Source organism: Pinus tabuliformis, chromosome X, assembly GCF_031772625.1.
Source record: "Pinus tabuliformis cultivar Carrire ecotype Pingquan chromosome X, CPIR1, whole genome shotgun sequence".
Lineage (NCBI taxonomy): Eukaryota > Viridiplantae > Streptophyta > Pinopsida > Pinales > Pinaceae > Pinus > Pinus tabuliformis.
In genome coordinates, this window is record NC_142308.1 from 1,279,654,355 (window position 1) to 1,279,678,891 (window position 24,537).

At 40.3% G+C, this 24,537-nt stretch overlaps 1 pseudogene; it reads right to left on the reverse strand.

The window, feature by feature from the left end:
* The window catches only part of LOC149144711 (phosphoenolpyruvate carboxykinase (ATP)-like), a 36,189-nt pseudogene that overhangs the window by 6,841 nt on the left and 4,811 nt on the right, over nucleotides 1-24,537 (reverse strand).

Genomic DNA, 24,537 nt, shown 5'->3' on the forward strand with positions numbered 1-24,537 from the left:
TCCAAGCATAACTTAAATTTAATTAACAATGTCACATAATCCAAACTCTTCGTCCTCTAGAGTTTCATCATTGTCTTCTTCCACAATATTTTATGCTTCCTTTTGCTCATTTTCCTCTTCTAATAGATCTTTGATGACTGCGCATCTCCCAATGTATGTTTTTCCGAACATTCCATGTAATGGTGGTTGGGGTTCCTTTTCCTTTTTTGCCACACGTGATTCACTAAAGTCCCCTTTCTTCAACCCAATTTCTTACATTGCATCTGGAAGAAATTGAAGAGCATTAATTCTTTGCTGAATGAAATTGCACTGTACTTGATCTTTTTCAATTGCAATGCAATTTCTTCCTTTTTGAAGGCAACATGCTAGTGTTGTACCTAATTATCAAGCACAAAAGAAATAATGAACTAAATTAGTACAATGACATATTAATTAAAAAATAACATATTGAAATTCAATTCCATATAATAAAACTTATATGATCCACAAAATAAATCCAGAACCCAATCTCCTTCATTTGAACATATGTCTATAAGATAGTTAATCAATAATTGTGGTTTTTGATAAATGTTAACTATCTCTATTTTTTCTTCTTTGTCTTTATATGTTAGTTTTCTCACAACAACATCATAACTCAGTATTTGGCTATGACTCTTTCCGTCTACCCGATTAAAAATCATAGACATATGGCTATCATCTTTTGCCCAACTATCAATATGAATGAACTCACGATCATTTATAAATTGTTGATCTTCATTGTTAAGAATATTTGACTTTTGCCTGTAACATGAAATAGTAAAAGTTCAATTAACTTGTACATAAATGAATTTTTCAACATTAATCAAATATACATTTTAAACGTCTTACCATATAAGCTGCATCCTTGAATTTGTTTTCCACTTGAAGCTTGACAATATCATTGCCAATTGTGTGTATGAATGAAATGTCACAAATCTCCATAATGGTGATGACATGACTTCTAGAAATCCTGCAACCACTTTACTAAGAGTTTGATAAGTATAAGGGTCACTATCATAGTCAATGTTTGGAATATTGAAACCATGGCGAATATTTGCAATGACTAGGGCATAATCCCTTTTAGGTATGAGTTTAGCAATGTCTTCACAGTCGCCTTGTATTACTTGATATTGAATAGTGTCTAGACCATTCCAAATGAAATGATTAAGAGTTGGATCAAGTTCAACATTCTTAATACGTTGCTTCCTCAATCTTTCGATCTTTATTTTTTCAAAAAATGTTTTGAAATTATTTGGTGCTCCATTATCATCCTTCCTCATCTTTTATAAAATAAACAAATATATGTGTAAGTTATAAATTAAAAATAGTACACAGATGAATAAAAATAAATGTATAAATCAAGATACCTTTTTAAATGCAAGATAAAAAGCTTTTAATGTTGATGTAGAACTTGAATTTGGATAGTTGCATACAACATCATCCCAACTATCTCCATTCAACAATCTAACCATTTGTTCTTGAATTTTCATGTAAACTTTGTGACTGCATAGATAAAGTAACAAAAAGTTCATATAATGATATGTATAACAAATACTACCAAGAACAACATATTTTATTTAAAAGATAATTATAACCTAGAAATAAATAAAAATAATTCAACAAACTTACTTTTGAAATTCTTCAGACATTTCTTCCAATGATAATTCCCCTGACCTCATACGAGATAATATTGTTTTGACAATTTTTTCATCTTTCACTCCTTGCATCGCCCTCCAAGGTGTGATAGTCATATCGTCTGGAAGCTGCTTCATTTCAGGAGCTGATTTACTGTTGCTGCATATCAATGGCTTAGACATTTTGACCCTTTGGTTTTTAATTCCAATGTCTTCCCATATGCTAAAAATCTCATCAATCAACTTCCAAACATCTCCAATTCTAAATGCCAATTGGAAAATGTTATCAACACATCTAAATAAATCATTATTTTTGTTGCCTTTTCCACCTTTTGAATTGGTTTTCTCTTCAATTTGATAGCCTATTTCCATACAACATTCCTTTCGAAAATCTGCAGTAGCATTTATCCTATCCCCACCACTTTTTTCTTGAAATTCACTATGAATAAATCTAACCCTTTGGATGAAAGTCATAGACATCCTATATTCATTATCTGAATTATGATCCCATGCCACTAACTTTGCTTTTGTATCTGATAAACCAACATAAATGATACATTTCATTGTTTCAAAACGTGGGTTATTAGGATATTCCTTCATCAATTGTCTTTGAGCTTCTACAGAATGGTTCCTCCCAAGCACATAATAATTGTATTCAAAACATTTTGACTTATCAAATGCTTCTTTGTTGGGAACTTGAAGTGGATAAACAAGAAGCACATAACTAACCACATGAGCATATGCATTGTACCTCATAAATGTCTTCAAGTTGTGAACATGCAGATGATGTGGCTTTCTGACTTGATATTGACATTGTCCTTCACTTTCCTTATAGGTTTGTCTAGCATTAAGCTGAAATGTACGACCACCATCAATTAAGTTTCTCTTTGTTAAATTCTGACGAATGTAATTTTGTTTTGTTTTGATAATGCCATCCTCTAAATAAGCTCCTGGTGCAATGATTTCTCTACTTTCTTTTGAAGTTTCACTAGGTTCTTGACTGCTGGTAATGACTACAAAATCTTCAACTTTACTTTTCTTCGTCATAACATTCCCAACAGATTTATACTTGGGCATTGTTACTTTTGGTCTTTTACAACTTTTCTCAGTTCCAATGTCATCTTTATTAATGGAAACATATGCTTCACTGTCAATTTCAACTTCATCGTCCTCAAAAGTAACTTGTTTACCCTTGCTAGATTTATCCACCAGAGGCCTTTTTTCTTGATTCTTTGGATGTAGTTTTGTAGCATCACCAATTACTACATTTTGATTGTTTTCCATATCTTCTTCTGACGCTGAGTAAAAGTTGCTGAGGGTGAGGGCGAGTGAGCGTGGCAGGTGAGGGCAGGGCGGGCGTGGGCAGGCGGGGTGGGGATGCCGGGCGGGCGTGGGCAGGCAGGGTGGGGAGGCCCAGTGGGCGTGGGCAGGCGGGGTGGGGAGGCCGAGCGGGCGTGGGCAGGTGGGGTGGGGAGGCCGAGCAGGCGGGGTGGGTAGGCGGGTAGGGAGGGTGGGGAGGGGGAGGCCGATTGGGGAGGGCGGAGTGGGTAGGCGGGCGGGGAGGGGCAGGGAGGGCGGAGTGGGTGGGCGGGCGGCGAGGGGGAGGCAGGGCGCGGTTGGTGAACGGGGAGGGGGAGGCCGAGTGGGGAGGGCAGAGTGGGTGGGCGACGGGGAGGTGAAGGGAGGGCGGAGTGGGTAGGCGGGCGGGGAGGGGTAGGGAGGGAGGGCGGAGTGGGCTGGCGGGGAGGGGAAGGCTGAGCGGGCTGGCAGGTCGTCGGGGTGGCATGGCCCAGGCGAGGAGGGGGAGGCTGGGCGGGCGGATGGGAATCGCCTAACCCCCGTGGGCGGGTAGGCGGACCGCCGAGGTGGTGCGGCCCAGAATCACCCAGCCACCAGCCGGGCAGGTGGGCGGGCCGCCAGGGTGGTGCAGCCCAGCCGTGGGCGTGGGCAGGGCAGGTGGGTGAGGGGGTGGGGTGGGCATGGGCGTGGGTGAGGGTGATTGGGGAGGGCGGGGCGTGCATGGCATGGAGCGAGTGGGGCGGGTGGGGCAGGCATGGGAAGGGAGGGCGGATGAGGGCGGGTGTGGGCAGGGAGGGTGGGTGAGGGGGTGGGGAGGGCGTGCGGGTGAGGGGGCGGGCGTTGACGCGGAGGGCGGGTGAGGCGGCGGGAGAGGGCGAGTGGAAGGGTGGGCGAGGAGGGCGGGTGAGGGGGCGAGTGTGGGGATGGCAGGTGGAAGGGTGGGCGGGGGTAGGCTGGGGGTGGGCGAGGTGTGAGGGGGCGAGGGTAGGGTGGGCAGGGGGGAGAGGTGCTTGGGTTGCTGGGTGGTTGGGTGTGTGATGGGGCGGGAGGGGTAGGTGGGTGTTTGGGGGGGGTAGGTGGGTGTGAGGGGGGAGGGGGCAGCGGGGCGGGGTGTGGATGGAGGGGGTGAGAGTGTGGGGGAGGGGGTGTGGGGGTGGCTGGGGCTACGACGCCCACCCGAGCGGCCCACCCGCATGCTGCTGGGGTTATCGCCCAATCACCAACCGGGCGGGTGGGGTTGCGCAGCCCAGGCGTGGGCGTGGGCGTGGGCGTGGGCGGGCGGGTGAGGGGGTGGGTGAGTGGGTGGGACGGGCGTGGGCATGGGCGAGGGTGGGTGGGGAGGGCGGGGCGTGCAGGGCATGGAGCGAGTGGGGCGAGTGGTGCAGGCATGGGCAGGGAGGGCGGATGATGGCGGGTGAGGGGGCAGGCGTTGGCAGGGAGGGTGGGTGAGGGGGTGGGGAGAGCGTGTGTGTGAGGGGGCGGGCGTGGACACGGAGGGCGGGTGAGGGGATGGGGGAGGCCGGGTGGAAGGGTGGGCAGGGAGAGCAGCTGAAGGGGAGGCCGTGGGCGGGGAGGACGGGGAGGGTGGGAGAAGGGGAGGTTGTGGGCGGGGGTAGGCTGGGGGCGGGCGTAGGGTGTGGGGGGGAGAGGTGCGTGGGTGGGTGGGTAGGTGGGTGTGTGATGGGGCGGGAGGGGTAGGTGGGTGTGTGGGGGGGGTAGGTGGGTGTGAGGGGGCAAGGGAGCAGGGGGGCGAGGTGTGGGTGGAGGGGGTGAGGGTGTTGGGGGGGCTGCAGCGCCCACCCCGGCAACCAGGTTGTCGGGGTGGGCGCTGCAGCCCCACCCGCCCCCACACCCCCTACCTTAGAATCACCCAACCCCTGCGGCAGGCGGGTGGGCCGCCGGGGTGGGCGCCGTAGCCCCACCCGCCCCCACACCCCCCCCCACACGAAACGCCCAACCCTCGCGGCAGGTGGGCGGGCCGCCAGAGTGGGCACCGTAGCCCCACCTGCCCCCACAACCCCTACTACCCCATCCGCGCCCTCACACCCCGCCCGCCCGCCTACCCTCCTTATCCACCCCGCAACACCACGGTGGCCCGCCCACAGCTGTTGGGCGATTGAGTTTGGTCGGGCCCACCATGCTCGCGATGGACTTAATTATTATTTGGGCTTAGAAAAATGATTAATTTAAGAAGAAAAAAATCTTTTCATTAAACTAATTTAATATGAAAATTTTCAAGGAAAAAAATTCACTTACCTTTCAATTGCGAGAATTCTTCATTAAATATGTTGTTGATAGCAATGTAGCTGCTCCACAAATTCACAAGTCTTTCAACGAACTTTAGAAAACCTGGATGTGATGTGAGTAATAGTGATAATGAAATTTAGTATATAAGCGAAATTACGAAGATGTTTTACCGTACGGTTAATGTGGGATAATTTGTTTTAAAATATTATAAACTGAATATTGTAGAATTGTTTTACAATGTGTTGAATGTGGGATTAATTTTTTTTAGAATATATTATAAAAATGAAAAAAAATCTTCAATTGTTTAGTAAATATTATATACTTTAACTTTTAAAATAATTAATGTAGAAGTTGTAGTTTACAATTTTAATTTTAATGATTTATTTCATAAAAAAAATTAGTTTACATTTTTCAATAAATTGTAGAATAAAATAATGAAGGTAAATAAATCTAACAAACTTTTTGGAGGGAAATATTTTCGCGAAAATTTTTGGAGGGAAATATTTTCGCGAAACTTTTTGGAGGGAAAATTTCATTCTCTAAGCTATATAATATCTTTAGGAGACTCTCCATTTGTATCATTCAACATCTTCTATTAGAAAGGGATGGGTTGCTCTGATAGTGAAGTTTTGATTTATACACCATCAACATCTTCATCGCGTAACAACTCTATTCATATTGATGAATATAGCGGGAATTCTTCCACTATGAATAGAAAGTCAATTTTTCCACTTAGTCCTGATTCTAAGGACTATGAGAGCAGCACTGATAAAAGAGGGGATGGAGAATTTCAAATAAATAAAGAGTCACAAATTCCCCTTAGTCCTAATTCTAAGGAATATGAAAGCAGCAGTGATGATCAGCTTGATGACAAATTTCAAAAGAATGGATTGTCACAGTGTCCACTTAGTCCTAATTCTAAGGACTATGAGAGCAATAGTGATGAAGAGAATGATGGTGAAGTTCAAAAGAATGGAGTGTCACGATGTCCACTTAGTCCTAATTCTAATGACTATGAGAGCAGCAGTTTTGAAGAGTATGATGGTGAAGTTCAAAAGAATGGAGTGTCACGGTGTCTACTTAGTCCTAATTCTGAGGACTATGAGAGCAGCAGTTTTGAAGAGCATGATGGCGAATTTCAAACGAATGGAGTGTCACGGTGTCCACTTAGTCCTAATTCCAATGACTATGAGAGCAACAGTGATGAAGAGCTTGATAACGAATTTCAAAAGAATAGAGTGTCAAAGTGTCCACTTAGTCCTAATTCTAAGGACTATGAGAGTAGTAGTGATGAAGAGCATAATGATGAATTTCAAAAGTATGGAGTGTCACGGTGTCCAGTTAGTCCTAATTCTAAGGACTATGAGAGCAACAGTGATGAGGAGTGAGATGATGAATTTCAAAAGATTGGACTGTCACGGTGTCCACTTAGTCCTAATTCTAAGGACTATGAGAGCAACAATTATGAAGAGCGTGATGATGAATTTCAAAAGAATGGAGTGTCACAGTGTCCTCTTAGTCCTAATTCTAAGGACTATGAGAGCAGCAGTGATGAAGGACAAGATGATGCACTTTGTCTTAATTCTAATTATTATAAAGGTAGCAGTGACAAAGGATAGGATGTAGCATCTTCAATAAGTAAACAATCACATTTTCGACGTAGTCCTAATTCTATGGACTATGAGAGTAGCACTGACAATGAACATGAGGAAGAATATCCATTAAACATCGAGTCAAATTTTCCATTTAGTCCGAATTCTAAGGACTATGACAGTAGCACTGAAGAAGGGGAAGATGAACAATATCCTCCAAGTCAATATTTGAAAAGCAGAGCTGATCATAGTGTGGATAACATTCCTCTTAATGATGATGAAATCTTTATACAAATGATGATCCAATGATGGAGATGTTGCCAAGAAATATTGTATCGAGGAGTAGGAGCAGATCATTTCATATCAATGCAAGATGTTCTAGTTATAAAAGGGGTAGAGAAGAATATCTGACGAGAAGAAGTTCTATCAGCGCTCTCATTTTAAGTGAATGTTGCCAAAAAGATTGCTTGAAACATATGGATTTCAAATTTGCATTAGAAAGCAGGAAGAGATATTTGTCAATGAATAAAAGCATGCAAAATTCATATTTAGTTGGGTGCATGCAATCTACATTGTCAGGTTATGATTATCATATTAGGACTTTATTTATCTGTAGAAAATATTTTAAAATGTTTCATTCGATTGGGAATTTTCGTCTCTCGAGAATTCAAAAAAATTTGGAAAAGGATCCCACATTTTATTCAGAAGTACGTCATAAAAGACAGCTTGGGCCATTATCAAATACTACAATGTCATGGATGAAAGATTTCTTTTCAAAGAATGGAGAATGTATGCCAAATAGAGAGACAATACATATTCCAGATAATTTTTCAAGACGAGAAATCTACAACTTATACAAAGAATATGCAGAAGGTGCTGAGCGACATGGTCGGTTTATTACATATCAATATTTTGTGAAGGTATGGAAGAAAGAATTCAACAATGGCCGTATTCTTAAGAAGACAAGGATGGGGATTTGCAGTATATGTGCTTCTCTTAAATCAAAAAGGGACAAATGTGAAGGGTCAGAAAGAGGTAAGCATTCATAACTTTAACTTTTAAAATTGTATAGTCATCAACTATGAAAACATATTTCTTAATGAATTTCTTTTATGTTGTGTAGATTTAATTGTCAAAGAACTTCAGGAGCATCGCGAACAATAAACAAATGAAATGAAAAAGTTGTACAAGCATCGAAAGAAGTGTTATGATAATCCGAATAAATATTTGGGTTTGATAATTGATGGTACGGACCAGAAAAAAACACTTTTACCACATTTTGTTCGCACACCCAAAAATTTACAGGAGGAAATTTTTATTCAGTTTCACTTGGTCGGTTGTATGGTCTTCACTGGGAAAATGTTGCCAAGGGTGTACTTCACAGCTCCAAATATTCATAATGATGCAAATCTGACCATAACCATAATTCATGATGTGATTTCTCATTGGTCTAGTAATCTTCCTTAAGTTTTGTATCTACAATTGGACAACACTTGTCGTGAAAACAAAAATCATGTTTTTTTTGGATATCTAAACATGCTTGTTGAATTGAGAAATTTTCAAAAGGTAAAGGTTGGTTTCCTTCTTGTTAAGCACACTCATGACCATATTGATCAGATGTTCAGTCATTTTTCAGTCACATTGAGGAGGAAGGAAGTTGGGAGCTTGCCATCACTAATTGAATTTATTAAGAAATCATACATGCCAGAGCCTACTTTTGATGTGTTGGAAGAAACTGTTGACATCCAAAGGTTTATTCTGGGATCATATGGTGAGGGGAAATGCATTGAACAACTTAATGACATTAGCTTCCAACATCAATTTCGTATCAAAAAAATTGATGGGAAAACACTAATATGGGGCAAGAAGTATTCAACTACTGCAGAAAGGGCACCATCATCAAGTTTGCAATTTTTGAAGTTCATTCTAGATCATCCAATATTTGCATCAAAAATATTGTTATTACAATCAGTTGGTGAAGTTTAGAATGCACACAGACAAAATAGAGATATAAATTATTCTGATTGCCTGGAAGAAATTAAAAAATGTATTAGATATACATATGAGTACTTTGGTGGGAGTCATTTTTCAATAATCAAAGTGATATCATTTCAACAACAACAAATGAAGATATACCTTTGAAAAATCCATTTATTTGGCCACAAAATATGTCGAATCAACATGAGGAAATAAACATTGTTGAACAACAACAATCTCAAGGTACTACTAATTCTTCACAAGCAGAGGAAAGAGAGATGTATATTGGTTCCAGAAGATCCCTTGCACAACGTGAAGCCATGGAAGACCTTTACAGGGGTTCAGTACAGGATATTAAGGAGGGTTGCGTGATTGCAATGCCAACAGATGGAGATCCCAATGGCTATCCATTTTGGGTTGCTAAAGTTATAAATGTCTTTACAGAAAATGAGGATGTTACAAGTGTTGAAGTACATTGGTATGCCACAAGTACACACCCATTCAATGGTGTGTATAAGCCAGAGATGGTAGTTGACAAAAAAAAATGGCGGAAAGAGAAAAAGAAAGGGTACAAATATAAATCACTGCACAGACATATTAAAATTGGAGGATGTTGACATACTTGTTTATAACTTCAACTTAAAAAAGAGAGGAACTCTTCGCTTCAAGACGATAGAGATTCTGAAAAGGTTGCTACCAGAAGGAACAGTGTTGAGATGGGAGTCTGTTGAAACCATTCGTAGATCTAGAAGAATTTTGAAACCTGAAATGTTGGGCATGCATGTGGACTCAAATGGGGCACTAGTTGATGAAAGAGAAGAATATAGAACATCTTCGTCAGCATCCAGTCACTCATCTGAAGATGTGAATTCTGATGGTGTGCAAGAAAATATGAGTGATTTTGAATAATTGTTTAAGACGGTTTATATAACTGATGTATGCATCGTATCTTGAAATAAAATTAATGATTTTCATATGGTGTTAAATGAGAAGTTATGAGTCATTTTTATGTTGTTGGATTATATGTCTTAATTATGATAATTTTTATTGTTTAAAATATCTACAATGCAATATTAAATTAGAGATATAATGTATGTTTTATTCAATATACAAATAATGACTTTTGAATTCATTTAGTGATGTAATTTGTTCATAATGTCATGGTTTTTCAATTTTATAGCTGAAAAAATTTCAATTTCTTTTGTATTTAGCATGTTATGGTTGAAAACGTGTTGAATTTATACTTAGGAAAGAAAAATGATATTCTACCAAAAACATTAATGTGTTTTTTTCCACCTAAACAACTTTGTTTGACACATAAAAAATTGGTTTTACTAGCATTTTTTTAAAAGTTTGAGAATTGACCCTAAAAAAAAAAAAATCATTGTTTCAGTATCATCACTTTTGTTTTGAAGCTATATTTTGCACAAAAATTTTGTAGTAAATTTCGTAGTCACTTTCATTTTTAAAACATGTTCAAAATTGACCCCTAAAAAATAAAATCATCGTTCCAGTATACACACTTTTCGTTTTTAGCATTGTTTTTGGTGTTTTTTCGGGGCTTTTTGGCCAGAGTTCCCGTTTTGAGTTTATAGTTCCCGTTTCAAAGTTTACATTGTTATGAATAATCACTGCCAACTCAATATCATGTGTCATATAGTTCTGCTCGTGCTTATTCAATTTTCTTAACTCAAAGGACACCACATGTCCCTCCTGCACCAAGACTCCACCAAGTCCTCTCTTGTAAGCATCTGTACACAACACAAACTCTTTATTTGTATCTTCGATCTTTAGCACTAGAGCATTTGTAAGCAACTGCTTCAATTATTCAAAAACTGCTACACATTCCTCTATCCATTCAAATTTCTTTCCTTTCCTCTGCAATGAGTTAATAGGATAGGAAATCCGTGAGAATTTCCTGATGAACCTCCTATAGTAACCTACTAACCCCATGAATGATCTAATTTCATCCACATTTCTAAGAATTTCCCACTCCATGATGGCTCTTATCTTTTCTAGATCCACTGATATGCCTTCCTTGGAGACAATATGTCCCAAGTAATGTACCTATGTCTAAAAGAATCTGCATTTACTAATATTGGCATACAACTGATGCTCTCTTAGCAATCTCAACACCGTTGCTAACTGTTCGACATGCTCTTCCTCATTATTATAATATATCAATATAGCATCAATGAATAAAATCACAAACTTATCTAGATAAGAATGAAAAACACTATTCATCAAACACATTAAAGTAGTTGGAACATTAATCAAACCAAAAGGAACCACAAAAACTCATAATGCCCATACCTGGTCTAGAAGGAAGTCTTGTAGATGTCTTATAATTTAATGCGTAGCTGGTGATATCCTGATCTCAAATAAATATTTGAGAACAGTGTTGCTCCCTTAAATTGGTCAAACAAGTCATCGATCCTCGGCAACATATACCTATTCCTGATGTTTACCTTGTTCAGTTGCTTTTAATCAATGCACAATCTAAGAGTACCAACCTTCTTTTTCACAAAAAACACTGGTGCACCCCAAGGCGATACACTTGGCCTAATGTATCCCTTATCAAGTATTTCCTTCAACTACAACTTCAATTCCACTATCTCTAGAGTGCTCATCCTGTAAGGTGCCTTTGATGTTGGTGCCACTCCTAGTACAAACTTAATAGAAAATTCCACTTCCCTGTGAGGTGGAAACTCTAGAGTCTCTGCTGGTAACACATCCTAACATTGCTGCAAGACAGGGTACCTCTTGAGGACTTCAACCTCATCAACATCCTTACCCTTGTCACTGGAAATATGAACTGCAAACATTATAGACCCTTTCCTGCAACTGCACTTATCTTGCATAGTTGTGACCATCTTCACTGATGTAAGCTTCTTATTTCCCTACAAGATTATCTTTTCACCATTATCATCGAGGCACTCAATAGCCTTTTCATAACAATCTACTTTGGTTATGTGGAGGTACAACCAATCCATGCCCAAAATCATACTATATGACCCTAATGGAAGCACATTTAAATATGCAGATGTAGGCATACCATTCAACTCAAATGCACAAGCTCTTACCCAATGATGAACTATATTCTTAATACCTGTAGCCAACTACACTAACCAAGACTTTACATGCACTTTTTTTTCTCAAACCACACTTATCCACCATGTCAAGATTATCATAACTATAATTTGATCTAGGGTCAATCAAAATGGAAACAACTCGACCACAAATATTACTTTCCATCTCAATAATGGATGATTGGTGATATGCCTTCTTGTTTTCCACAACTGCATAAATCTGAGGAATGTTATGGCCCACATCCCGAACCATATGCACCTCGTGAGCAATGTAGATCTGAGGCTTACCACCCTGGTACAATGTAAAACCATTCTTGTGATGATATTTACCACATATCTAATATTGCAACGGTCTGCTACCATCACCTCTATTATTTTTCTCTCGAGGCTGTGACCAATGTCCCTTCTCAACTTTATTGAACTTCTTGTAAGGAGAAACTTTTTCTTTCTCACCTACATCCTGAGGTCTTCCCCACTTCGGTGGCCACTTCCCTTTAACTTTCTCATTTCCCTTCACATCATACTTAGGCTCAACGTTACACTTTGATTGCTCATAATAATGCTTCAGCTTCCTAATGGCTTTCTCCAACGACCAAGGCTCATCAAACTCAATCTAGTCACTATATGTTGCTCGCAACCTACTAATGAACTGTTAAATCTTTGATTTCTCATCCTTGAGGTAAGGAACTTACCTCAACAACTCCAGAAATTTGTTAGTGTACTCATAATTTGTCATAGAGCCCATCTGCAACTCATAAAACTCCTTAGCTTTGTCATCGTAATATCTCTTAGATAGATACTTCTTAAAGAGTCTCTCGAACTCATCCCAAACCAACTCTTCTTCCCAAATTCCCTTGACATTCTTCACATATTCCCACCAAATGTATTTTTTTCCTTTAAAGCTGAAGGTAGCTATTTTGAATTTCATATTCTCTAAATATTTATGCAATCTCAAGAATTTCTTCATCCCAAGCAATCATGTCTCTACAACTCTTGACTTCTTAATCTCTCCATTGAATATAGGAGGCTTGACTTTCGTGAACTCCTCAGGAAAGTACTCACTCCTCCTCTAAGGATGATGGCGTTGATGATGGTGATGATGTCTCTTGTACGAGGAACTCAAGTGAAACCCATACATACGAGTCCTCCTATTAGGTGTATCCAATGATATTCCACCTTTGACTGTGTCCCCTCTATCTGACCTATATCTTGACCGAGACCTACTACCATATGCTCCATTAGTCTTCTCTTTCCTCTCTTGACTAATCCTCAACTGCCCTTCTCTCTGTAAGTCTGAAAATATTTGAAGGATGACTGCATTGACCTCTGCCTATTTTTCTTAAGCCTTTGCAAATCTTTCCTAAGCCTCAATCAACCTATCATTTTCTGCCTTGCAACTTTTGATCTCTACCCTCAAAATCCTCATTGTATCTACTATATCAGGAGAGTACTCATCTCCTTTCTATCCAAATTATCTATAGGGAGAGTCACATGGACTTTAATCCACCATTTTTCTTGTCATATTTGATTCTCTTCTTCATGCAAGCATTTCATGTTAGATAAACCAAATAGATACCATAATCAAAATCATACCTCAATGACATTCATAGGAGGCTTATCTCATTTGAAAAATTAGTCTAAATCAGCACGATACATGTAAAATCATAATCGTATCAATATATCAACATTATGCATGATAATACCAACTACATACAGTGACATCATGCATGGAAACTATAACCATGACAATTCATTCCTAACAACATGTATCTAACCCATCCCATCCAAGTGTTTGAACCATGCTATGATACCATTTTGTAACGCCACCTCCCACATTTGCCCACTTTCACCAGCCTATTGGAGTAAACATGAATGAAGGGATACTGTGACATGAATCAACCTCCTAAATCACCTTAAGGAAATGGAGTGGACAAACCAAGGCCTTAATGACTTCCCTTGGGTGCTACAGGACCCCCAAGAGCTAAACCACCCTTCCAGGTGCCCAAACTCTGAGTTAACTTTCCCTTTTTACTGATCTAGAATCCTAGACTCTAGAATAATATTGTTTGAATTCGACTGTAACCCTACATTCACATGCATGAGCCTGCAAGGGAGCGACTGCAATCTTTTTCACCCAATTCTGTGCCAACGACTATGAGATCTAAGCCGCTTTTTCAGGGGTAGAAGCTAGACCTTTTCCCATAGCTTAATGAAACTTTCCAGAATGATGAATGAAGCATAAACAATGAATTTAACACAAAACTTCCGCAAGGAATTGACCTAACTCGATCTAATCATGACACTCATTCCATCAAAGACATGGTGAATATGAAATCTACAAGTCATGAATGCATATCTGAACATAGAGATCTAAAACGTATCTGAGGTTTACCAAGAAGCACTGATTTCCTCTCATAATAGCTGCAATAACATCTATTAGGTCATTCATTCAATAACCATTCATTTAAAAGTGAAAACATGTTAAGATCCATAACTAAAATTTGTCATAAAACCGTGCTTATAACCAACATATAACCCAAGAAATAACAAGGATAGAAAATCCATTAAAGCCACATAATAATAAGTATAATTACTCATGAATTATAAGAGAAACTTAACTCTTATTGAACATATGCAAAACCAACCAAGTCAGGGACTTCCACGTACCACCCGACCATAGGTTGGGCTGAACCAAATCTTTCTTTCATTCAATACCCCTCGTGCCATATTCCAAACATGAATGCAGGATCTCATGGGATAAACCAATACATAAAAAAAAACATGTAATCCAGAGGTTAAACCACCTCCACCCTCACCCTACCGTGATCTGCCCTAAACCAATGTTGAGATCACAAAATCAAACCGAGCTTGGACCTCAACATTCCTTCACCATCCCTTGAGGAATTTTCTTGTCTCCACCCACTTGTCAAGGCCTTCTTGGAGAAAACCATCTCCATCCCTAACCCTTGGGATTTTCCTGAGACCACCTCATCGAAATCCAAAACCTTATGACATCCAAATCTCAACCAAGAATGAATCACATCACACCATGGCTATCCGGAATTGGCAAGGCAAGGCTGAAACCACCGTCAAAGCAGGAAAAACCCATGCCAATGACAACAAATGAACCAAATACATGTTTCATATACCATGCATACCAACACTAGCTAGGAAATAATACATGCAACATGTTACCTGCAAGTATTCTTGATGAAGCCATTTGATCCAACCTTTCTTTGCTTAATCCTAGTTTTCGTTTCTTTCCTTATCCTTCCTTTTGGTTTCCTTTCTTGCTTTCTCCTTTTAGTACTCTTCTCCTCTTTAAGACTAATCCAAAACAAAACTCCGAGACTGATGCTCTGATGTATTTTTATTATTGATGCCTCTAATTTCTTAATTTTTCCTTTATTTTCCTTCAATTTCTTCCTCACATGCAACCTGTGACCTTTCACCTCCCTTTTCTCCTACTTTACTTTATTTTCATAAATAAAAATGTCAATAATGTCTTTTTATCTTTTCAAACCCTTATCGTTTCCTTTTCTAATTTCCCCTTAGCCACAATAAACATAATGTGATGCCCACTAGGATACTTTGCCCAACATTCAGCTTGGAATATGTCCCCCATGACCCTGGTATTATTTTTCCTTTATTAACTTTATTACATGAGATTTTAACCTGGGGTTGTTACACAATTTATCTTTGAAATTAGTGAAATTATATTGAATTCTTGAAAGCTATATAAAATGAACCTAGATGATCCCCTCATGTATATCCATGCAATTGAGAAGATTCAATGAATTATTTTAGTTCTTGTATAAATGATATTAGCACCCTCATGAACTAGGCATGGTTAAACGATCATCAGGACGCACTAAACACAACATGGTTAGGATTTCAATCTTTTTTAATTCATCATGTTGGTGCAAAGGATAGGCCCTAGTGCTAGCAGCAAACTCTCTTGGCAGTTAAGAGTTGTAGCTCATATTTTGTTGAATATGCATTAACTCTGAGCATACCTTATCTAGATATGTCAAGAAATCCACTACCCTATCTCGGTTGATGAGGAATGTGTGCTCATCCATTTCAATGTTTGGTGAGCCTCTGTTAAAAAGATAAATGTAGTGGGTCAATCATTGAAGAAAACAATGAAAATTCAATTCTCGGAGAATCTTTACTTTCATTCATTCATGTGTTAAAGGTAGTCTATATAAAAAACTTCATAGGGTGAACATATAAATGCATTTCTTGACATTCTCATTACGAAGATTCCCATTCTCATTCCCATGCGCATACTGCAAAACATAGAAACGTAGTTGGTCAATCATTCAAAAAAAATAATGAAAAATCAATTCTTGGAGAATCTTTACTTTCATTCATTCTTATGTTAAAGGTAGTCTATATACAAAAGTTCATAGTGTGAACATATAAATTCCTTTCTTGACATTCTCATTACAAAGATTCTCATTCTCATTCCCATGTGGATACTGTAAATTGAAGAACTTGGTGGTTCATTCCCATGTGCATATTGTAAATTGAGTTGTGTATAGTAGAAAATGATTTTTTTTGTTGAGGATGTTAGGGTCCCACCCTAACCCCATTATTTATGTAGTAGGATCGAGTCATAGTTATAGTTAAGTAAAGATTCAATAAATCCCATATTAATAATTGTAACTGGTTAACCCGCATTTAATGACGGGACCACAGTTAGTTGCAAATGGGCCATGGTATTAGATAGATGGTATTAATAAGAACCATGGTATTGATCCATGGTATTGCATGTATGAGTCATATATAAAGGATAGAGACTGCCTGCGAGGAGCATCGTGTCTTATTTTGTAATCGAGCTCTGCTCTATTGGAGGTTGGCCCCTCGAAGAGGCAAGTGAACATTGCTTTCTGAATAATAAAATACTTCTTGTTGTTTCTCACTATTCTATGTTCTGGGTATCTTTCTTCGCATATTCTGTATTCTGGTATCGTTTTGCAGGTTAAGAGCATAACAAGTGGTATCAGAGCACTTTCTAGGGCCGGTGGGATCTCCATTTCTTAGCAAAATTTTTTTTTGGCTAGAGACGTGTTCCGGCGTCTTTAAACCACAGGGTCTATTGGTTAATGCATAAACCTACAGATTTGGGGAGGCATGCACGCAGGAAATACAAGAGGTGGTCATGCTTGTTGGACTCCCTTGTAACCCCTGTGGGTACCCCTTCGAGTAGTAGCGCATTAGACAGAACCGTGCACGGACTGTCTTCCAAGTACCCTCTGGGTATATCGGAAGCCCCCTAGCCCCTTTGCAACCTCGCCATAGATAAACCGTCGGTCGTTTTGCTGCTATAGTATACCGATAACAGCACTCGAAGAGATTACTCGCCCGTACGATAGGGTAGTCGGGTTGTACGGCTAAGGGTACGGTTGATCCTCCTTAGTTAGAGCCCTGAAACATTAGGCCGAGTACTACTGTCAGACCCTTATGTATATTGTGATCTATAGCACCTGACACTCCTCAAGACCATAGTTCCCTTTTCTATCTCTGGCTCACGCATAATCTCTGCCAGATTAGATCTGGCAAGTGGGGTTTGCAGCAGCAGCAGACATCAGTCCCGCAGTTCCGAGTTAACCGAACAGCCATTCAGATCTATTAGATCCATCAGATTCGCAGCAGCAATCTGTTCCGCTGCTCAGAGCTATCCGATCAGCCATTCAGATCTCTCAGATCCACCAGATCTGAGTAGTTCTGTGGGGTTCCTATACCAGGGCATGATTTTTGCAGGGCTTTTGGCAGCATTGACATTTTGTGCATTCGGCTACTGCAGTGTTCGGAGTTTTCCAAAAAAAAAAAAAAAACAGTCTGACCCCCCGGGGCGCTTATTGGTGATCTAGCCCATAAGAATTAGGACGGCGAGCTGAGCAAGGTGGTACCATTCAATTGTTAGTGCCAAAAAAAAAAATCGGGCGGTCCTAAATTTCAAGTACATCAGATCCGTGCATTGTAGAAACTAGAGCTCAAGCTATGGCCAATGAGAAAATCGACAAACTTGAACAATCCTAGAAAGAACTCCAAGATCAGCTGACATCACTAACTAACGAACTCTCTAAGGGCAAGGCGGAAGCCCGTGCGGAGGCGTATATTGGCAATGAACACAGTGAGGGTGAGTCTAGCCACTCTCTTCACCTCTGGGGCACCCACCAACAATCCCATCCCCGACCTCCCAAGCTAGATATGCATAAATTTGATGGTTCTCACCTAATAGCATGGGTAGCACAAATGGAGCAGTATTTCAATCTGAATTACATCTTAGATAATGAGACTCAGCTTATGGTGGGGAGCATGTACTTGGACAATGAAAGATGGCAATGGTGGCAATGGCATCAACGTTGCAATGGAAGTTTTTTGACTTGGGACGCCTTCAAAAAAGCTCTTATAGAGCGCTTTGACCATGACTCCGCTTTTTTGGGTCGTCTCACTAAGCTCCGACAGACTGGCACAGTGGATGAATATATTACAGCCTTTGAAGCCTTAGCTTTCCGCACTAGGGGTCTCCAAGATGCGTTCTACATGGAATGTTTTATCAGCGGTCTTAAAGAGGCCATACAAGCCCACGTCCGACTGCACCACCCTCCCACATGGTCGGAGGCTTGCAACGTAGCTCATAACGTGGAACATGTTTTAGCGGCCTAGTCCACTCGCCCAAATTTCACCGCCAAGGGTCGCCCCCCACAGGCTCACAGCACGACTCAAACACTTATGGTTCAAAAGTTGTCACCTGCAGAAATGGCAGAAAGAAGCAAGCAGGGATTATGTTACTAGTGTGATGAAAAATACTCCCCAGGTCATAAATGCAAGGAGCCCAAATTCTTTCAAATTGATGCCACTGATTACAGCTCATCGGAGGAAGCCCCACCACTTGAGGAACCTGAGGAGGCAGAAGAGGACAACCAGAAGGACAATGTCCTTGACAAACTAGTTATTTCGCTGCATGCTTTGGCAGGGATTTCTTCACCTCAAACTCTCAAAATCAGAGGTTTTATTAAGCATCGCCCAGTAGTAGTCTTGATTGATAGTGGAAGTACACATAATTTTATCCATCAAAGAGTCGCGGAAGCAGTGCATTGTTTTGTACGAGCAGTTTCTAACTTCCAAGTCCAAATTGCGGATGGGGGAACAATGAAATGTGAAGGCCACTGTGAAAATGTCAAACTTCAAATGGGGGATTATCAGTTGAAGACCCACATGTTTGCCATACACATGGGAGGGTGCGACATTGTCCTCGGTGCTGAATGGTTTCGCACACTTGGGCCCATCACAATGGATTTCCAAGAGTTATATATGAGCTTTAAGCAGAACAACTCTACACATACCCTCCGCGGACTACAGGCAGGAGCTCCCTCTATCATCAGCTCACATAGGATGGAAAAATTGTTAAAAAAGGGCCATCATGGAGTAGTAGCTCAATTTTATGCCATCCAAGCCGTCGAACCCAATTCTCTGCCGATTCATCCTGAGATGCAACAGATTTTAAATAACCATATGCCAGTCTTTGACAAGCCTCATGAGCTTCCACCCTCGAGAGGGGAACATGATCATAGCATCACCTTGGTCCCAGGGGCCCAACCACCAAATGTGCACCCATACAGATATCCATTCACCCAAAAGAATGAAATAGAAAACATAATCAAGGAACTTTTGGGAGCAGGCGTCATTCGTCCCAGCATTAGTCCTTATTCATCACCGGTGGTCATGGTGCTCAAGAAAGATGGGGAATGGCGTATGTGTCCAAACTTCAAAGCCCTCAATAAGTTGACAGTCAAAGATAAATTTCCCATCCCGGTTGTTGATGATTTGCTGGATGAACTCAATGGGGCTCAATTCTTCACTAAGCTGGATCTTTGCTCAGGCTACCACCAAATTCGCATGAAGGAAGTCGACATTCCAAAGACTGCTTTCAGAACTCATGAAGGCCATTATGAGTTCCTAGTCATGCCATTCGGTCTTTGTAATGCCCCATCTACTTTTCAGAGCCTTATGAACCACCTTCTCAAACCATATCTCAGGAAATTTGTCCTTGTTTTCTTCGATGACATCCTCATCTACAATTGCACTTGGGCTACACATCTTCATCATGTATATCTACTCTTGCAACTACTCCGCAAGCATAAATTATTTGTTAAGATGTCCAAGTGTTCTTTTGGCATGGAAGAAGTTGAGTATTTGGGCCACATTGTAGGGCGTGAAGGTGTCAATGTGGACCCCAAAAAGATCCAGGCAATGCAGGATTGGCCTCAACCTAAGACCTTGAAGAGCCTGAGAGGATTTTTGGGTCTCACAGGCTACTATTGCAAATTTGTCCGCAATTATGGTCGCATTGCGAAGCCCCTCACTCAACTCCTCAAGAAAAATTCATTCTTCTGGAATGATGAAGCAAAACAGGCATTTACAGCTCTCAAAAATGCCATGTGTTCCACTCCAGTCTTAGCACTACCCGACTTCACCAAATCTTTTGTCATTGAATGTGATGCTTCAGGTATGGGTATTGGGGCGGTCTTAATGCAGGAAGGTCGACCCTTGGCCTTCACAAGCCAACAACTAAGTGGGAAGAATCTGGGACAATCTACCTATGAGAAGGAAATGATGGCCATCTTACATGCAGTAGATACTTGGCAACCTTACTTATTGGGGCGACGTTTCCAAATCTGCACAGACCATCACAGTCTTAAAATTTTTTGGAGCAACGCCTATCCTCCCCACAACAAAATAAATGGCTCGCCAAAATACTGGGATATGATTATGAAATCATTTACAAGAAAGGGCGTGAAAATATTGTAGCAGATGCATTATCTCGCCAATTTGAGGAGGAAAGTACCCTGCTCGCAATTTCCCTTCCCATTCCAGAATGGATTGAAGAGGCTCGTAGGGAATGGTTTTCACATCCCTGGCTCTCCCAACTCATTACTCAATTGCAGGCGGATCCAAATTCCACCAAGGGCTACTCGTGGCAGGATGAGATTCTTCGCTACAAGGACAGAGTCGTAATATCACCAACATCCACCCTCAAAAGCCGCATTTTGGCGGAATTGCACTCATCCCCCACTGCAGGACATTCAGGCTTTCAGAAGACGTATGCTCGCACTAGAAGATCATTTTTTTGGATAGGCATGAAAAAGGACATCCTTACTTTTGTAGCGGAATGCGATGTCTGTCAGCGCCACAAAGGGGAGACAGTCAAAGCACCAGGCACATTACAACCATTGCCCATTCGGCATCAATATGGACGGAGGTTTCTATGGATTTCATTACAGGTCTTCCAAAGTCAGGAAAAAATTCAGTCATCATGGTGGTTGTGGACCGACTTTCTAAGTATGCTCATTTTTACTCCCTACCTCACGCTTTTACACCGACTTTGGTCGCTCAATCTTTCATGGATCAGATCTTCAAATTGCATGGCATGCCCACTTCTATTGTGTCTGATCGTGACCCGATCTTCACCAGTAATTTTTGGTAGGAACTCTTCAGGCTACAAGGTACCCAACTAAAACTCAGTACTTCCTATCATCCACAAACGGATGGTCAAACTGAAGCAGTCAACAAATGTATGGAAACCTACCTTAGGTGTTTCACTTCAGAAAAGCAACATCTTTGGGTACAGTGGTTACCTCTAGCTGAATGGTGGTATAACACCAACTATCATGCCACCACCAAAGTGACTCCCTATGAAGCAGTTTATGGTCAACTCCCTCCTTCCCCTACTTCTTATATCAAGGGGTGCTCAAAGGTACAAGCAGTGGATCAACTCCTACAAAACCGCACAACCATGCTCGCCCATCTTAGAGAGAATCTTCATCAAGCTCAAAACCGCATGAAGCAATAGGTAGATCAGCATCGCTCAGAGCGCCAATTTCAAGAAGGGGATCAGGTATTTTTGAGGCTGCAACCATATAAGCAAACATCACTCAAAGACAAGGGTTGTCAGAAACTATCTCCAAAATTCTACGGACCGTATCAAGTACTTCAACGCATTGGAGAAGTGGCCTACAAGCTAGCTTTGCCACCCACTGCAAAAATCCATCCAGTTTTTCATGTCTCATGCCTCAAGAAAGTGATTGGGAACAATTAAAGAATTCAAACCAGTCTACTTGAATTGGATGAAGAAGGGTCAATCTGGCTCCAACCTGAACAGGTCCTCGACACACAAGAACGGCACCTGTGTGGCCACATGATCAAGGAAGTCCTCGTCAAGTGGAAAGACACCTCTCCGGAAGATGCAACCTGGGAACCAACCACTATTCTTCAGCAGTTTCCGCATCTTCAGCCTTGAGGACAAGGCTATTCTTAAGGGGGAGGGCATGTTAGGGTCCCACCCTAACCCCCTTATTTATGTAGTAGGATCGAGTCATAGTTATAGTTAAGTAAAGAGTCAATAAATCCCATATTAATAATTGTAAGTGGTTAACCCGCATTTAATGACGGGACCACAGTTAGTTGCAAATGGGCCATGGTATTAGATAGATGGTATTGATAAGAACCATGGTATTGATCCATGGTATTGCATGTATGAGTCATATATAAAGGATAGAGACTCCCTGCAAAGAGCATCATGTCTTATTTTGTAATCGAGCTCTACTCTATTGGAGGTTTCCCCCTCGAAGAGGCAAGTGAACATTGCTTTCTGAATAATAAAACACTTGCTGTTGTTTCTCACTATTCTATGTTCTGGGTATCTTTCTTCACATATTCTGTATTCTGGTATCGTTTTGCAGGTTAAGAGCATAATAGAGGAAAGATGTGTATGGTCATTTTTTTGTCGAGGAATTTTCTGTGTAGATGGTACGTAAATTGATTTTTCTACAATAAAATGCACATGATTATTTTTGTTGATGATTATTTTTTGAAGTTACTTTAAACACATAATACCACATATCAAGTAGGTGAATATAAACAAGTTATTTTAAGAACATGCTAGCAAGTATCAAATCGTAAGGTAAGAATTTGAATGGGAAAAACCTAAATGTAGGCTTACCCAACACCTTGAATAGGCATGAACACCGGAGGAGGAAGGGGTAGGTTGCTTTTCTGCATGAATTATATGTTGTAAATCCTCGAGGTTGTTCAAAATTTTACTAAAAGAATAGTTTTGGGTTATTATAACATAACTCCTGCAAATCAATTTTTTAACTTAACCTTGAGAAAGGCACAATACCAAGTTGAATTGACAAAATCAAAATGCAGGCTTACCCAACTCCTCATATAGAGGACACCTACTATTTCAGTTACAGGTTCAACAGAAATTAGAGCATATCCATCACCACTGAGTACAAGCATCACCCCTTATATTGAGTCCCAACATCGAGTGCATCCACTGCATCAACTAGTGGTAATTGGCCCCTCCTGAAATGAGTTTCCTTGTGATTGGTGGTTAGGTTCTCTCTTGTATCGGTCGATAGCTCACTGCAGTCTCTCGTGTATTCAATAGCGGAAACAATAATTGGGGCATGCGTCCTAGCGATTTCTACCTGTCGAACATTGGAATCACGCGAGGTTTTCCACATGCTCTAGGGAAATGAAATGGATCTGAATAATTCAAAGGTTTTCCAGCATAACAACGCCAACAAGGAAGAGGCTCATAGCCTCAAGAGCCTTTGTGCCAAGACTTTATCCTCTAGGTAGCGGTGGCATATCGCTATACCAAATTGTAACTGACAATACCGGTCTTAATCCGATGGAAGACAATATTTCAATCGTCTAGCAACAAAATAAATGTCCTACAATGGTATAGGTGGAATGGGAGGGAGTTATTCTCAAAGGGAACGTCTTACAACGCAATTATTCAATTAACATTTTGATCATATTTATTGAAGGGATAATATCATCATATATTACCAAAATGTAATTTGAGTGACTAATAAAATTATATTATTACAAATAGATAAAAAAAATCATTCGTCATTCATATACAATTCAAGGTGGAATGTGTTATCAATCCTCCACTCTTTATTCCATTATTGTGATTTAATTATAGTTTAAACTTAGATAATGCAATTTTATAATTATATTTTTTATTTGTTGTTGAAAACTTCAAGACAATTTAAACTTCAAAGTATTATTTTAGAGTTCAATGAAAGGTTAAATTAGTTTTTGTATTTATGGAGAGCTATGATTTATTTCTTAAATCTAAATTGACATTTTCTTAGTATTTTTTTCTATTTATAGATAATACCTTTTATGCTAACTATGTTAAGTTGTTTTTTTTGTGAGTTTTTTAAATTGTTAATTTATTGTAATTGTTTTGCAAGTTGGGAAATTATTTAAATAGAAATGCCTTCAAAAATGAAGGTTCAACCAACTATAGACAAATTTTATGGATATTCTAAAACATCAAAGACTTCTAATGCTAAATATATTCCATATACACCTGATTTGAATGATGATGGTAATGAAGATATAAATTAAGAGTTTGTTGTTGATTGATAAATTCTTGGCCATGAAAAGGAAGGACAAGATGGTGGAACTAGTAGCTCGAGGAGGAAGGACTTCTAAAAACGTGAATTTCGAGAAGAGTGGATGATAAAATATCGTTGGGTTTATAGTATCAAAGTTGAAGATGGCAAGTCTCGTATGAAGTGAAACATTTGTGAAAAATACAAATCTCAACGCTCGTGGAGTATTGGATATGGATGTAATACCATT